The sequence below is a fragment of the Delphinapterus leucas genome, chromosome 3 (genome assembly GCF_059928025.1).
Source record: "Delphinapterus leucas isolate spDelLeu-1000000601 "Yukka" chromosome 3, BTC_Dleu_Yukka2, whole genome shotgun sequence".
Lineage (NCBI taxonomy): Eukaryota > Metazoa > Chordata > Mammalia > Artiodactyla > Monodontidae > Delphinapterus > Delphinapterus leucas.
In genome coordinates, this window is record NC_143131.1 from 150,464,396 (window position 1) to 150,479,047 (window position 14,652).

At 35.2% G+C, this 14,652-nt stretch overlaps 1 long non-coding RNA gene across 4 annotated transcripts in view; it reads left to right on the plus strand.

The window, feature by feature from the left end:
* The window catches only part of LOC149749735 (uncharacterized), a 76,216-nt gene extending 62,360 nt beyond the window's left edge, over positions 1–13,856 (plus strand). For all 4 annotated transcript variants that reach the window (XR_016392490.1, XR_016392493.1, XR_016392492.1 and 1 more), the window contains one exon: positions 7,762–13,856. This is a non-coding gene — a long non-coding RNA (uncharacterized LOC149749735). The remainder of the gene's footprint in view (positions 1–7,761) is intronic.
* The last annotated feature ends 796 nt before the right edge of the window (positions 13,857–14,652 follow it).

Below are 14,652 nucleotides of genomic sequence, written 5' to 3' on the forward strand. Positions count from 1 at the left end.
AGTGTGTAATCTTGTTAGTAAGTGCAACTCCTCAAACTTCAGAACAGAAAAAAAAGTAGAATTTTGTTGATTATGTCACTCTTGATCATTTTGCCATTGTCAAGTGTTTCTTGAATTCTTCCAGAATGTTGACATTTACCCAACTTTGACTGAAGTTAAGGGAAAACTGTATTCCCTTTTTATTTGCTTTTTATCATCCTTTTCTAAAATTTTGTTATAGGAAAAGAGGCACACAGGGATTTAGCTATAAGGCTTCTGAGTGTTATGAATTAACAAGAGAGCAGTATTATTCCCATATCTCTGATTCCTACTGTCGTGGTGGGAATGACCAATAATTACGTTTTTTTTCTTATTTCACTGTACTACAATAAATGCATGTTGCAGCTGAACGGGTTTGACAGAAAACATACTTCAACTATGTGACTACATTTACAGTTATTTACATATTAATGGTATAGGATTTGGACATCATAATGTCATCACTGGCTTTCAAAAACACTTAGAATATTCTTTTAATTAAGTTTAGATTTGCTATGAGAGTTTGAAAATATAATTTGTGCCGAATTCTAAAGCTGAGTAGTCAAGGACATTATTTAAAAGTTCTCATAAACTTTAAATTATGCTTCAGTTGATGTTTCTTGCTAAGCAGAACATTAATTTGGTTTTGCTGTATATAAATATATCAAAATTAAGAAGTAAATATTTTCATCGGCTCTTTAGACACTCGGATTAAGGTATCTGAAGCAGGCTGGTCAGGAACCTTTGACCTAGTAGTGGAGTTTACAGATATGGCAAACCCCTACGGCAGATTAAAACATTGCATACAAAGACACCAGCTATGTCTTCAAAACACACCAAACGTCACTGCATAGTTTGTTAAGGTGATCATATAAGAGGGCGAAAAAATTCAGGTGGGGCTTTGGCTACAGAGTGAGACACTGCCGCCCCAAGCTACAGTACTTCCACTTCTTTGTTCTCACTAGCTCCTCACTTCCCACCAGCACCTTTCAGTAGAGTCCTAATCGCCACCTATAATTAGATTTTTATTTGTGCCTTAACATGCTTAACGTCCGCCTCCCTCAGACAGGGGATACCCTTGATGGAAAGACTATGGGTAATTTGTGTTTCCCTCTGAATTCCTGATACTTAGTATAGGACATCACATATAGTAGGCACTTCAGTTAATTTTTATTAAATGTTAAAAGATGCCATTTTGGGAAAGAGATTTCTCATTTAACCTTAATCAGAGCAGCACCAGGATTGGTCCCAGGCATAGACTTTAGAGCCTCAGTTTACATTCATATATATGTGAAATCATCAGCACTGCCTTCTCTCAGGCAACAGAGTCACATGCGTTTAATTCAGGATCTGTTTTCTTTTTTTTTTTTTTTAACATCTTTATTGGAGCATAATTGCTTTACAATGGTGTGTTAGTTTCCGCTTTACAACAAAATGAATCAGTTATATATATACATATGTTCCCATATCTCTTCCCTCTTGCGTCTCCCTCCCTCCCACCCTCCCTGTCCCACCACTCCAGGCGGTCACAAAGCACCGAGCTGATCTCCCTGTGCTATGCGGCTGCTTCCCACTAGCTATCTACCTTACGTTTGGTAGTGTATATATGTCCATGCCCCTCTCTCAGTTTGTCACAGCTTACCCTTCCCCCTCCCCATATCCTCAAGTCCATTCTCTAGTAGGTCTGTGTCTTTATTCCTGTCTTACCCCTAGGTTCTTCATGACATTTTTTTTTTCTTAAATTCCATATATATGTGTTAGCATACAGTATTTGTCTCTCTCTTTCTGACTGACTTCACTCTGTATGACAGACCCTAGGTCTATCCACCTCATTACAAATAGCTCAATTTTGTTTCTTTTTATGGCTGAGTAATATTCCATTGTATATATGTGCCACATCTTCTTTATCCATTCATCCGATGATGGACACTTAGGTTGTTTCCATCTCCGGGCTATTGTAAATAGAGCTGCAATGAACATTTTGGTATGTGACTCTTTTTGAATTATGGTTTTCTCAGGGTATATGCCCAGTAGTGGGATTGCTGGGTCATATGGTAGTTCTATTTGTAGTTTTTTAAGGAACCTCCATACTGTTCTCCACAGTGGCTGTATCAATTTACATTCCCACTAACAGTGCAAGAGGGTTCCCTTTTCTCCACACCCTCTCCAGCATTTATTGTTTCTAGATTTTTTGATGATGGCCATTCTGACCGGTGTGAGATGATATCTCATTGTAGTTTTGATTTGCATTTCTCTAATGATTAGTGATGTTGAGCATTCTTTCATGTGTTTGTTGGCAGTCTGTATATCTTCTTTGGAGAAATGTCTATTTAGGTCTTCTGCCCATTTTTGGATTGGGTTGTTTGTTTTTTTGTTATTGAGCTGCATGAGCTGCTTATAAATTTTGGAGATGAATTCTTTGTCAGTTGCTTCATTTGCAAATGTTTTCTCCCATTCTGAGGGTTGTCTTTTGGTCTTGTTTATGGTTTCCTTTGCTGTGCAAAAGCTTTTAAGTTTCATTAGGTCCCATTTGGTTGTTTTTATTTCCATTTCTCTAGGAGGTGGGTCAAAAAGGATCTTGCTGTGATTTATGTCATGGAGTGTTCTGCCTATATTTTCCTCTAAGAGTTTTATAGTGTCTGGTCTTACATTTAGGTCTTTAATCCATTTTGAGTTTATTTTTGTGTATGGTGTTAAGGAGTGCTCTAATTTCATTCTTTTACGTGTAGCTGTTCAGTTTTCCCAGCAGCACTTATTGAAGAGGCTGTCTTTTCTCCATTGTATATTCTCACCTCCTTTATCAAAGATAAGGTGACCATATGTGGGTGGGTTTATCTCTGGGCTTTCTGTCCTGTTCCATTGATCTATATTCCTGTTTTTGTGCCAGTACCATACTGTCTTGATTACTGTAGCTTTGTAGTATAGTCTGAAGGAAAAGATTTTTGTTGTTTTTCTCTTAGTGATTATGAGCCCTCTTAACTCAAATACACTTGAATTTATACTTTTTGATCGAAATTATCATTACTTTTGGATCACCCCAGGTAGAAGTTCCAATGATATTGTCCAAGTTAATTTATCTTATAGAAAATTTAGGATGGCTGCCCATTTCTGGTGTAGTGAATTTTCCAGTTCCTAACAGAATATCACCCACAGAGACTTGGCTGCTCCTTTCAACAAATGAAAGGGAACACACTAATTTCTTAGCTCATCCCAGGATACAAGACAGCACCATGAATCAAAGATCAGAGTTTTGCTTGATTCAGCCACCAAATGCCACTTTCTTCTCAGTGTCATCTAGCGATGACACTTGGATCTCTGCTCATCCTGACTCTAGCCAAGAGATAATTGCTTGGACTGAAGCCTAGGCATGCAGTACACATTGGCTTCCTGTTGGGAACCACACTCAGAGAGAGAGTGTGTCAACCTTCGGTTCTTACGTAGCTTTTTCAAAGAATTCTTGACATCGATGATTCCTCCTTGCAATTTTTGGAATACTAAGACTATATAACAATTTATTAGGAGCCTCTTTAGCGACACCTAAAGACTGTGGGAAAGATGAAAAGAATGCACACAAAGGACAGGTGGACTTGCTGGGGCTCAGCGTGCTGTTTGCTCTGTTTGTATGTCATTTACTGCTGCTGGCAATTTTAAGAATATATTCTTCATTGGATATCTGAAATAAAATACGTTTGTCTCAACTTACCCTAATTCAGCCTTTGAAAAAGTTTATCTTACTTTGGAAAAATAGTTTAAGCAAAGCACTTGAGGGAAAACGGGTTAGAGAAAATGTCTCCAAAAACTCAATGTCTTCATTAGTAGAAGTTACAGCTACCCCACTCATCTTTTAGATACTGAAATCTGACCTAACAAAATGAAAAATAAATAATCTAATTAAATATCAGGGAACTCCAGTGGTTATTAAGTATAAATACAATTAATGAATACAAAAGGACTTTCATAGTACATTATATTTTACAATTATTTATAATAGAAATAAAATAAAGATAATAAAAACCTTGGAAACTTTATTAATTGTAAGAGTTTATAGTGCTTGCAGTTACTGTGTTTTGTTTTGTTTTATTTTCCTCAGAAAACAGGTTGAAACCTCTAATTTATTTTATGAACTGCCAAATTTTGCAAAAGAGTCTAGGAACTCATCATGATTTGCCCCCTTCCAGAAATTCGTGTATTCCTCAGAAATCAATTCTACTTAAAACTTTCTGATTAATTCAATCATTTCTGAGTGTTCTGGGAAATAATTTATTTAATAATCTCTGCTTTGGAAAAGATACTTGGAAAAATGAAAAAAGAAAGAATCATTAATAGAGTATGAAATAGGTTTGTTAGTTGACTCCAAGGAGGGTGGGGATTAGACTGTGGATGCAGAGTTTATAAGAGAAGAGGAAGAAATATGGAAGCAGTCATTATAAATACAGGAGGAAATCACATCTGTTAGAACTCATGGCCTGTGGCTATTCTGGATCACAGTTAGGAAAATGGTAAAGTAGATCTAGGTGGTAGACCAGGCGTATGACCCAAAGTAAATCCGTTGAACTGTGTGTGCCTAGACTCTTGAGCCTCAAAACATTCTCGTTCCTATTGGAAAAAAAAAAACACTATTATTTTCTGAAACCACACACACACACACACTCTACAGTGCTCGTACACTGGGCATCTTTGCATTATTAGGAATTGATGGTAGGAAGAGCATCATAGCTCGACAGAGTGGAGAAGTGTTTGTGAGAAGTGTTTGTGATAGAAAGGATTTTCGTACTTTAGAAGGCAAGTGTGATCACAGAATTCTTAAATCATGGCAAAGAACTCATTTCTTTTTGCCCTGTCAGACATTTGGTATTTCAAAAATGAACAGCTCTTACATTTTTGCAGTTACAGCAAGGCCTTCTCATGACTGCCATGTCCTGGCTGCTGACCTTTGCTCCAGTGTCATCTGGTGTCACTTTCCACCTTGCTCGTCTCACTGCAGCTACTCTGTTCTTATTTTAGTTCTGTGCTCCGATCTCTTTTCCAACACCTAGCCTCACACTTTCCCCCAGAGGAAGAATCTTTCTCTTTCTTTCTTTCCCTTTCTTTCCTTCCTTTCCTTTCTTTAACCTGAATGCCTTCCTATCAGCCTTTCTGTCTTCCTTCTCTTTTCTTTTTCTTTATTCTATCTCTCAGCTCCTTTTGTAATTAGTCCCTTCTCATGTTTCTGTCCTGCCTGACATGTTTCTTACTTGGAGATACTTTTCCTGTGCACCTCATCTAAGATGGGTTCCCCCGTCTTACCCTCAGCTGTTAACTGCCTCAATATCCCATTTTCACTTAAAAAGTAAGAATTTTTTATTCTGCACTTCTTTGATATTGATATTTACATCTATCAGAATAATTTAACTCTGGGACATGAATTCCTATGACTGTCTGAAAACATTCTGAGGGTGTATACCAAAGAGTTTCTGTTTTTCAAAACTGTTCATAAATCATTTTCATAAGTAAAACGAAGACTCTTAGAGCTACACATTTTCATTCATTCCAATTTCCATAGAATCAATCGAACAAATATTTTTTTCTCTGCAGAGAGATCAAGATGGTTTTCCTCCCGGATACTTTAGTTTTCTATTCTTAGATTTGTATGTATATATCTTTGAGTGTGTATGTGTGTGTGTATATATATATACATATATATATATGTAAAAACTGTATTTGCTCCCACTCAAATGTGGAAAGAATAAAATATGATGCTTTATTCCTCCATAAGTGTACTTCAGAAAAACTTAAACTTCCTAAGGGAATGTAATTCATTATGAGGTGAATACTCAGTGAAGTCATAGTTCACACTTACTATCAAGGTTATTCATCCCATCTCAAAGGGTGTTCCATCGTTTCCTTCCCAATGCAGGCCCGCTCTAGGTGCACGGGGATACCTACCTGTTCCCAGAGATTTGACAAAGGGGCCTATGGTCTGCATGTTCTTCTCTTCCTGACTTATAATAAATTCTAGATTACCATAAGTGATCTTTACTAGACTCTGAGTCATGGTTTCACATCTTGCTCTACCTGCTGCTGAAGTAGCTTAAAGCTGGTATAACTCATGGTCTTTTCAGAGTACAGTGGTTCCCTTTCTGCAGTAACTTGGCTCCATCTTGATTTTCTTTGCTTCAGATGCTCTGAGAGCATCTGAAATGCCTGCTTTCCAGGTCCTGGCATAGACTCTTCATGTCAAGGCATCCATCCCATGGCTACCTATTCCCTTACCATGGTGGTCTCAGCCTCCCCAGGAAGTTTAGCTCTCAATCCTCAGCAATTCCACTGGGGGTGTACCAGGCCTTCTAGATCCCTCTCCAATCCTGTGCAGACCTGACAGTATCTCATGTCTACTCTCTTCTTAAACATATCAAGCCACTCTCTTTCCTTAGCTATAAACAACAGCTAGCAAATCCTTTTCAGAGGGAAGAACTTTCAGGGTACTTAGCAAGTGAAGAGGCATCACCATGCAATTTAAAAAGCAGACCTTCAAAGCAAAATAATTTTCTAGGTACCTCTCTTGCAAGAAGAGGTTTTTTTAAAAGTTATATATAAATGACTGTGAGACCACTAACTAAAATACACATCTAATTAATATATATTTTTTAATCCAACACTGCCTTCTACCTTGTTAGCTACAAGATCCCTTGGAATTTTGAGATTCTGATATTGTTGTTGACATAGGGTATTAGATAAGTTTTTTCTAATAGGAAAAAAAATAAGTCAGCATTGAGACTTGAAGCTGAATCGTGACTGTGTTATTCTGTGCTGAACTTGCTCTATTTTTACCTGAGGTAACAAACTTCATGGCCAAGCCTTCATGGTAGAATGGGCACAAAGAAAGAAATTGGCTTACCAGTAAGAAGAGGTACTAGGAAAGTGTTTTAAATTTTGACATCTGGTATCATATATTATGTTTAGTTTGGACAGAGTAGTCTTTTTTAATTCACTATGACTGGCCTCACCGGTCAATTAATGACAGAAATAATTTAAAGAGGGGAGTCATTTAAAAATGTTTGATATAGATGTACTATTTTAACTGTCATTCACTTTATAATAATTTGAAGCAGGGCTACATTTACTGTTATTTGGTTTTTGTTTTTGTTTTATTTTGTATCTTAACATGAATTTACTTATCTTGTATAAACTGTATTTATAATGCATTGTCTTTTATTTCCATGTTGTTTGTCTTTTTTAAGTGAAATGAGAACGTAAATGTATTTGTAAAATGATCCAAGACTATAATCCTCATAGATTTTATATTCCTCTGCCTAATTTTTTAAATTTATGTTTTTCTATACATAATTCAAGACTTTGTTTGTAACCTGCTTAAGTATTTTGAAACCATTAAGCACAGACTTCAAAAGAACTGCTCTTTCCATGCTCATATTCCATTAGGTTATATAAATAACAAAGAAGTAATAAAAAGGACACCTGGGGGAAACAAATTGAGAAAAAGCACAAATTATTCTTGATAAACATGCAGCTTATGTGGTGGTGGCAGAAATGGGAGAGTATTAGACCATAATTTAGTATCCTGGTGCAGTCCTTGGTTGATGAACATAAGTTTTAAGTCTTGCAAAGAAAATTGGTATTCTTAGTTAACCCAATAGGTTAGTTAAATTGAGACCAGTTAAAAGGGCTTCTCCCATGTTTACACACGTTTTATATAATCATATCAATCATGCATGTATTTTGTATTTCTTTTCTTTTGTCTTTTAGCTTGGTTGAATTCAGTAGCCTTCTGGAGCCCCTTCTCCTGGACACCTACTCAACTATGTGTTGGGAAGACCAAGGCGAATAAGGACTGGACTCTGAATGCAGTGAGGGTCTAAAAGGGAGATAACAAACACTCATCCATGCTTTATGTAGTAAATCCCACCAAGCACAAAATCTAAAAGTACATCGTTTCACATATTAAAAATAGGCCCCTATGTCACTTATTCTTATGCCAGTTTTTCTTCAGTATTTTATGTAAAATTTTACTTGATAATTTAGATCAAGTTTTAAAGATGTAAAAATATCTGGATAAAAGTATGTGCCCTTATCACTAATTGTCAGTCTACATCAGCTACTATTTATTTTAAAGTACTTCATTCCAGTGTGAGGAGGGTTACATTTAAATATTTCTCAGTCTCCTGAGATTTCTGATTCATATATGTAGCTCTGAAATACTGTGAGCAGGGTGCCATTCAATGCTTTTATGGAGTTTGTTTTTTTTTTTTTTTTTTTGCTGCTCGTGAACTGCTATGTGCCAGATGCCCCATTCATAACATCTCTTAACTCTGATAATGAGTAGATGTCATTATTTTGCCTTCCAGCACTTCTGATCAATATCAGGCTAATATTATTTTCTCTCTGATTTTCCTTTATATTTTCAAAATTTATAGCAAACACAAAATGAAGTAATTATTTAATGTTTAACACAGTACAGTTTTTTTTTGACTGCCCTCTAAGCCCTTGCAACTAGGATCGACTTTATTACAAGTTTAAAAAATTATGAAAATATTTTAGCATAAATATTTATTTAGTGGTACCCTTAACGGTGAATTTATGAGTTTTTTAGGCCACTTTTCAAACTCATTTTAGTTTCAATTAAGATTTGGTGGAATATTTTTTAAACTCATATAAGAAAATATAAGACCTAAAAAGGAAATGTAAGTCACATTCTTTAGAATTATCTTTCTGTTTATACCCAGTATTTCTTAGTTATCGGAATAAAACTGTGAGCCCAGTGCCTGACACATATTTGGCACTCAGAAAAGTGTATTAAATGAATGCATTCAAACTGAAATAACGTAACTGCTTAGTTAAGGCTTCTCTTGTTTTAGGTGTTTTTTTACAAGATTCTTTTCATTTTAAAAGAGATAATAGAGACTTTAGAAACTGAAAGGTAATGTTAATAGGAATCATAGCAATTATCTCGTCTATCTTCTCCAATTTTCAGATGGAGCTGACAAAGAAATTAAGTGATTTAACCAATGGCAAGTTAAATAGACTTCAAACTTTCAGATGTATTATTAAGCCATGTAGTTAATTTGGTTCAAAGTTTTGATTTAACCAACATGTATTAAGTATGTGTAATGATGAAGGCACTCTAATGAGCGCCAAGCTTAAAAAAAAAAGAAACACGAAATTCCTACCCAAAGTTTGTAAACTACGGACTAGTATTTGGGAACCACTGAAATTTGATTCTTAGGCTCAGGACTGGAGTCTGGGCGGGCGATACTGATTTGAGAGTCATTAGTATACACTTGTAATTGAACGGATGCAGTGAATGAGATCACACAAGAAGAGGAAATAAAACGAAAGAAAGAGTAGAACTAGTGGATTCCTGGTGAAGACGTATTTATAAGATGATACAAAGAGAATCAAGGGGGAAAAGAGACATATAAAAGGAGTGAGAATCAGATGATAAATAGTTCCTTGAAAATCAAGGGACAAAGAGAACCAGGTAGTAAATGATGGGAGGTTTCTTGTACCTTGCAGAAAACTCAATTATGATGAAGACTTAAAAGACACTATTAAAATCAGACATTCAGCATCACTGGGGATTCTTGCAAAAGTGCTTTGCTACAAAGGGAGTAACATATGAGCCACAATGAAGATTGCAAATTCTTGGAAAGAAGGAAAGAGGAGGAAAGAAATAATACAAATAAAAGACCAGCATTTTCCAGAATGAGTTCTGCTATCTTCACAGGTTTTAGTAGCTATTACTTGAAAAATATAAAGGAGAGCGTTGGGGTAGAGAGTTCACTTGTGAGATATCTTGAGGAAACAATTTAAAAAGTTAATTTTGCTGCAGGACTTCAGAAAATTTATTTGGCAAATGGGAATGGAGAATATCCAAAAGAGGGTATATTTGGTCATCTATTTTCTTTAAAAAAAAACAAAAACAGTTTTTGGGATTACTATTCTATATTAGTCACTTGGGAAATTTTGCTTTGGAATAAAAAGAAAAAGCCAAGATATTTAACACTAATAGAAAAAGAAAGAAGAGAAAGAAACAACAGGAATTCAAAAAAAATTCTCCAGCTTTATTAAGATATAATTGACATATAACATTGTGTAAGTTTAAGGTATACAATGTGTTGATATGATACATTTATATATTGCAAAATGATCACTACCATAGTACTAGCTGACACCTCCATCATGTCACGTAACTACCATTTCTTTTTTGTGGTGAGAACATTTAAGGTCTACTCTTAGCAACTTTCAAGTATATTAAACAGTTTTATTAGCTAAAATCACCGTAATGTAATTAGACCCAGAGAACTTATTCATCTTAAAACTGGAAGTTTGTACTCTTTGGCTGACATCTCCTGATTACCCCCAACCCCCTGCCTCTAGTAACCACCATTCTAGTCTCTGTTTCTATGAATTTGACTTCTTAAAAATTCCACATATAAGTGATATCCTACAGTATTTGTCTTTCTCCAACTTACTTCAGTTAGCATCGCGCCCTCAAAGTCCACCCATGTGATAGGTTGAAAGAAACCTTGTTTGTGTTGAGGTGTGAATCCCTTCTACTCCAGGATAAGTTTGATTAGATTTGAAAGCCCAAATATTGGAATTTCAATATGTTTAAAGGTTCAGTGCAAATAAAGACCTTCTGAAGTCAAGTGTACACTCAGATAGTGACAGAGCCATGCAACAGAATTTCTATTCATTTGTGTTTTCTTCACAAAGACATCCAGGAAAGATGCATCAAAGGGGAAACCTAGCAGAAAATCTTAAACCAAAATAATTGGTAAGGTTGATTAAGAGAGGAGAAAGCATGAAGCAAAGAAACTTAGTAAGTACTTTTTTCCAGCTTTATTTCAATATAAATGATATATAACATTGGGTATATTTAAGGTGTACAACATGTTGACTTGATACACGTATATATTGCAAAGTAATTACTACCATAACATTAGCTAATACCTGAATCATAATTTCCATTTATATTTTGTGGTGAGAATATTTAAGATATACTCTCTTAGCAACTTTCAAGTGTATAATACAGTATTATTAACGTAAATTACTATACTGTACATTAGATTCCCCAGAACTTATTTATCTTATAACTAGAAGTTTATAACCTTTGACCAACATATCACTTCTCTGCCACCTCCCAGCTCCTGGTAACCACCCTTTTTTTCTCTGTTTCTACAAGTTTTATGAATTTTGGGTTTTGTTTGTTTGGTTTTTTTAGATTCCATATGTAAATGAGATCATACAATATTTGTCTTTCAGTGTCAGGCTTATTTCATTTAGCATAGAGCCCTCAAGCTCTATCCATGTTGTCACAAATGGCAAGGTGTCTTTCTCATGGCTGAATAATATGTACATATGTATATACACCCCCCACCTCATCTTTATTCATTCATCTGCTGAGGAACACTTAGGTTGTTTCCATATCTTGGTTATTGTGAATAATGCTGCAATGAACATGAGAGTGCAGATATCTCTCCCAAGATCCTGTTCTCATTTCCTTTGTATATATACCCAGAAATGGGATTGCTGGATCATGTAGTAGTTTTATTTTTAATGTTTTGAGGAACCCTCTTAGTTTTCCATAGTGGCTGCACCAAGTTACACCCTCACCAATGGTGCAGGAGAGTTCCTTTTCTCTACATCTTCGCCAACACTTGTTGTTTCTCGTCTTTCTGATAATAGTCATTTTGACAGGTATGAGATGGTATCTCATTGTGGTTTTGCATTTTTCCGGTGATTACTGATGTTGAGGACTTTTTCATGTACCTGTTTGACTGTCTTCTTTGAAAAAAATAAAGAAGATTGAAATCATATCAAAAGCCTTTTCGTACCACAGTTGCATAAAACTAAAAGTTTTCCTAGTTTCCTAGTTTCTCCTAGTTTACCAGGAGAAAACTGAAAAATTAACCAATATGTGGAGATTAAACAGCATGCTACTGAACAACCAGTGGGTCAAGGAAGAAATCAAAAGAGAAATCAAAACCATTTCTTGAGACAAATAAAAATGAAAATACAATATACCAAAACTTATGGAATGCATCTAAAGCAGTTCTAAGAGGGAAGTTTTTAGTGATAAATACCTACATGAAGAAAAAAGAAAGATCTCAAATAAACAACCTAATTTTACAACTCAAAGAACTAGAAAAAGAAGAACAAGCTATGACCAAAGTTAGTGGGAGGAAAGAAATAAAGATCAGTGCAGAAATGAATGAATGAGAGACTAAAAAGAAAATAGAAAAGATCCCTGAAACTTGAGTTTTTTTGAAAAGGTAAACAAAACACACAGACCTTTAGCTAGACTTATCAAGAAAATAAAAGAGGATTCAAATAAACAAAATTATAAATGAAAGAGGGTACATTACACCTAGATACCACACAAATGGAAAGGAATATGGGAAACTACTATGAACAATTATGCACCAACAAATGGACAAACTAGAAGAGATGAACACATTCTTAGTAAGTACTTCTACTGGTCTTACATTCCTGCTCATTTTCTGGCATTCCAAAATCTTATTTGAAATTTTGGACATAAACATTCTTAGAAGAATCCACTGGTTAACAAAGAACATTTTGTTTCATACTTAAAATTTTCTTTTCAATTCATAACTGGTTTTCTGTATGTGAGACATATTGTTTTCTTATACCAAGTGAATGCTGTCGGGAGTGATCTTCCATCACTTGTTCCTGTTTCTGGAACACGGCTTGCTCTGTGGCTTGGCATTTTGGAGCTGTCCCTTTTAGACAAGTCTTGAATAAACCATCTTCTCACATAATTTGGCAGAAGCAAAATGGCATCCTCATGTAAAATGTCACCTGCTCTAGACTGGCATTATTCTTGAGATTATAAGTATTCGAATAATGCTCTAAGATTCCTCTCTGTTTATCTCAGAAATATTACTCCCTGATGGTTTCTAAGAGGATAGATTTGGTTATTTTATTAGGTCAAACTTTAATCCTTGATAGAGAGCAAAATATTTTAAAAACGGAGCCTAGGACAGATAAAGTTTGATTTAGTAATTAAACATTAGAGCTGGAAAGGAAAATAGAGTTCACTGATTTCAGTGATTAGTGAGATGACTCTAGAAGAATTTCTGTTTCAGTACCATTGTGGAGAAAGAAGGTAAGCTAAATTAGGGTTTTTGGTTCCTTGGTTTTCTCCCCTCATAGCATTTCTTTGGGTTTCTTTTTACATTGTGTTTTTCTTTAGTAGATTAACATTTTATTTTAAAACAATAATTTAACATAAATATTTCATATTGAAAAGTTGGAAAATTAGTTTTTAAGGGATTAAATGATTTTCCCAAGTCATAACTCTACTAAAAGATACAATGGGAACTAGGAACATGGTTTCTTGTGTTTTAGTGCTTTTTGATTTTTATTTCATGTTTTTGTTCTATTAAAGATCTAAGAACCCAATTGGAATTCCATAATAGGACATGATGGCTTAAAAAAAAAATAGAAAGAATGAAAGAAAAGAGTTATAAAGTGAATTAAAATCATCAATAATTATTCTTGCCTACTGCATTTTTCCTTCAAATAATTATTTCTTCACCTGTTTATATTCTTCATACTGTATGTGATAAAGAATTTAAATAATAAAATAAAAATTTCCCCAAAATGTATTCATCTCGATCAGGGTTTCTCAACCTCAGCACTAAAACTTTGGAGTGACACATTTTTTTGTTGTTTGCTGTCCTATGCATTGTATAATGTTTAGCAGCATCCTTGGCCTCAACCCACCAGATACATGGAGATATGACAGTCTTTTACTCAGTCATGATAATCAGAAATGTCTCAGAGAATGCCAGATATCCACCAGAGACAATACTACCCCCGGTTGAGAACGACTGATCTAAATAATGTACAGTCTAGATCCAAACTGAGACACCAAACTGAAGATAATCTTACCATATGTTAGCTATTGTGAGTAGACACTTGTTCCAAGATTTTAAGCAGTCCATTGTGATATTTTAGAAATTCTAAGGAAAACAGTCGTGGCTGTAAGAAGTGAGGCAGGTGTGGGAGTCAAGCCTTAATGCAAGCAGGTGAAGTGGGCTGCATGAGTGTTGACTATGTGCTTGGTGCGTGTGGAGAGTCCACAAAAATATTTAATATTCTAATTTAATTGAACTCAGTTCTTGTTAACTTTTTGTATTATGTGACCCTACATGTAATAGGCCAAAAGAGTTAAATATTTGTCTTTGATGGCTGGACAAGGCAGTCAGACTCTAGAGTAGAGTATGGTGATGGTGATGGGGATTTTAAGCTTGCCACTTTGATGTCCAGATGTGTCTTAGAATGAAAGACGGAAAAAGTCATGAAGAAAGGGCTATCTTGAGGACTAGCTTTCCCTAGTTACAATAAAAGGGAATTATTTTTTGTTTTTTTGTTGTTTTTTTTTACTTTGTATTAGTGAACAGCTATTAATCCCAGTGTGGAATTGTTCCTCTATCACCCACATAGTTCTCTTGAGTCTCTCAGCCACAGTGTCTGATCACTTCCTGGTGTAAAGCATGACTCAGCTTTGCCCAACTAGATTACTTTCATGCTATTTTCTGTACTTGTTCTATGGTCATTGGCATAGAGGTAACTATTACTTTAGCATTTTGACCTGTAATGATTTTATAA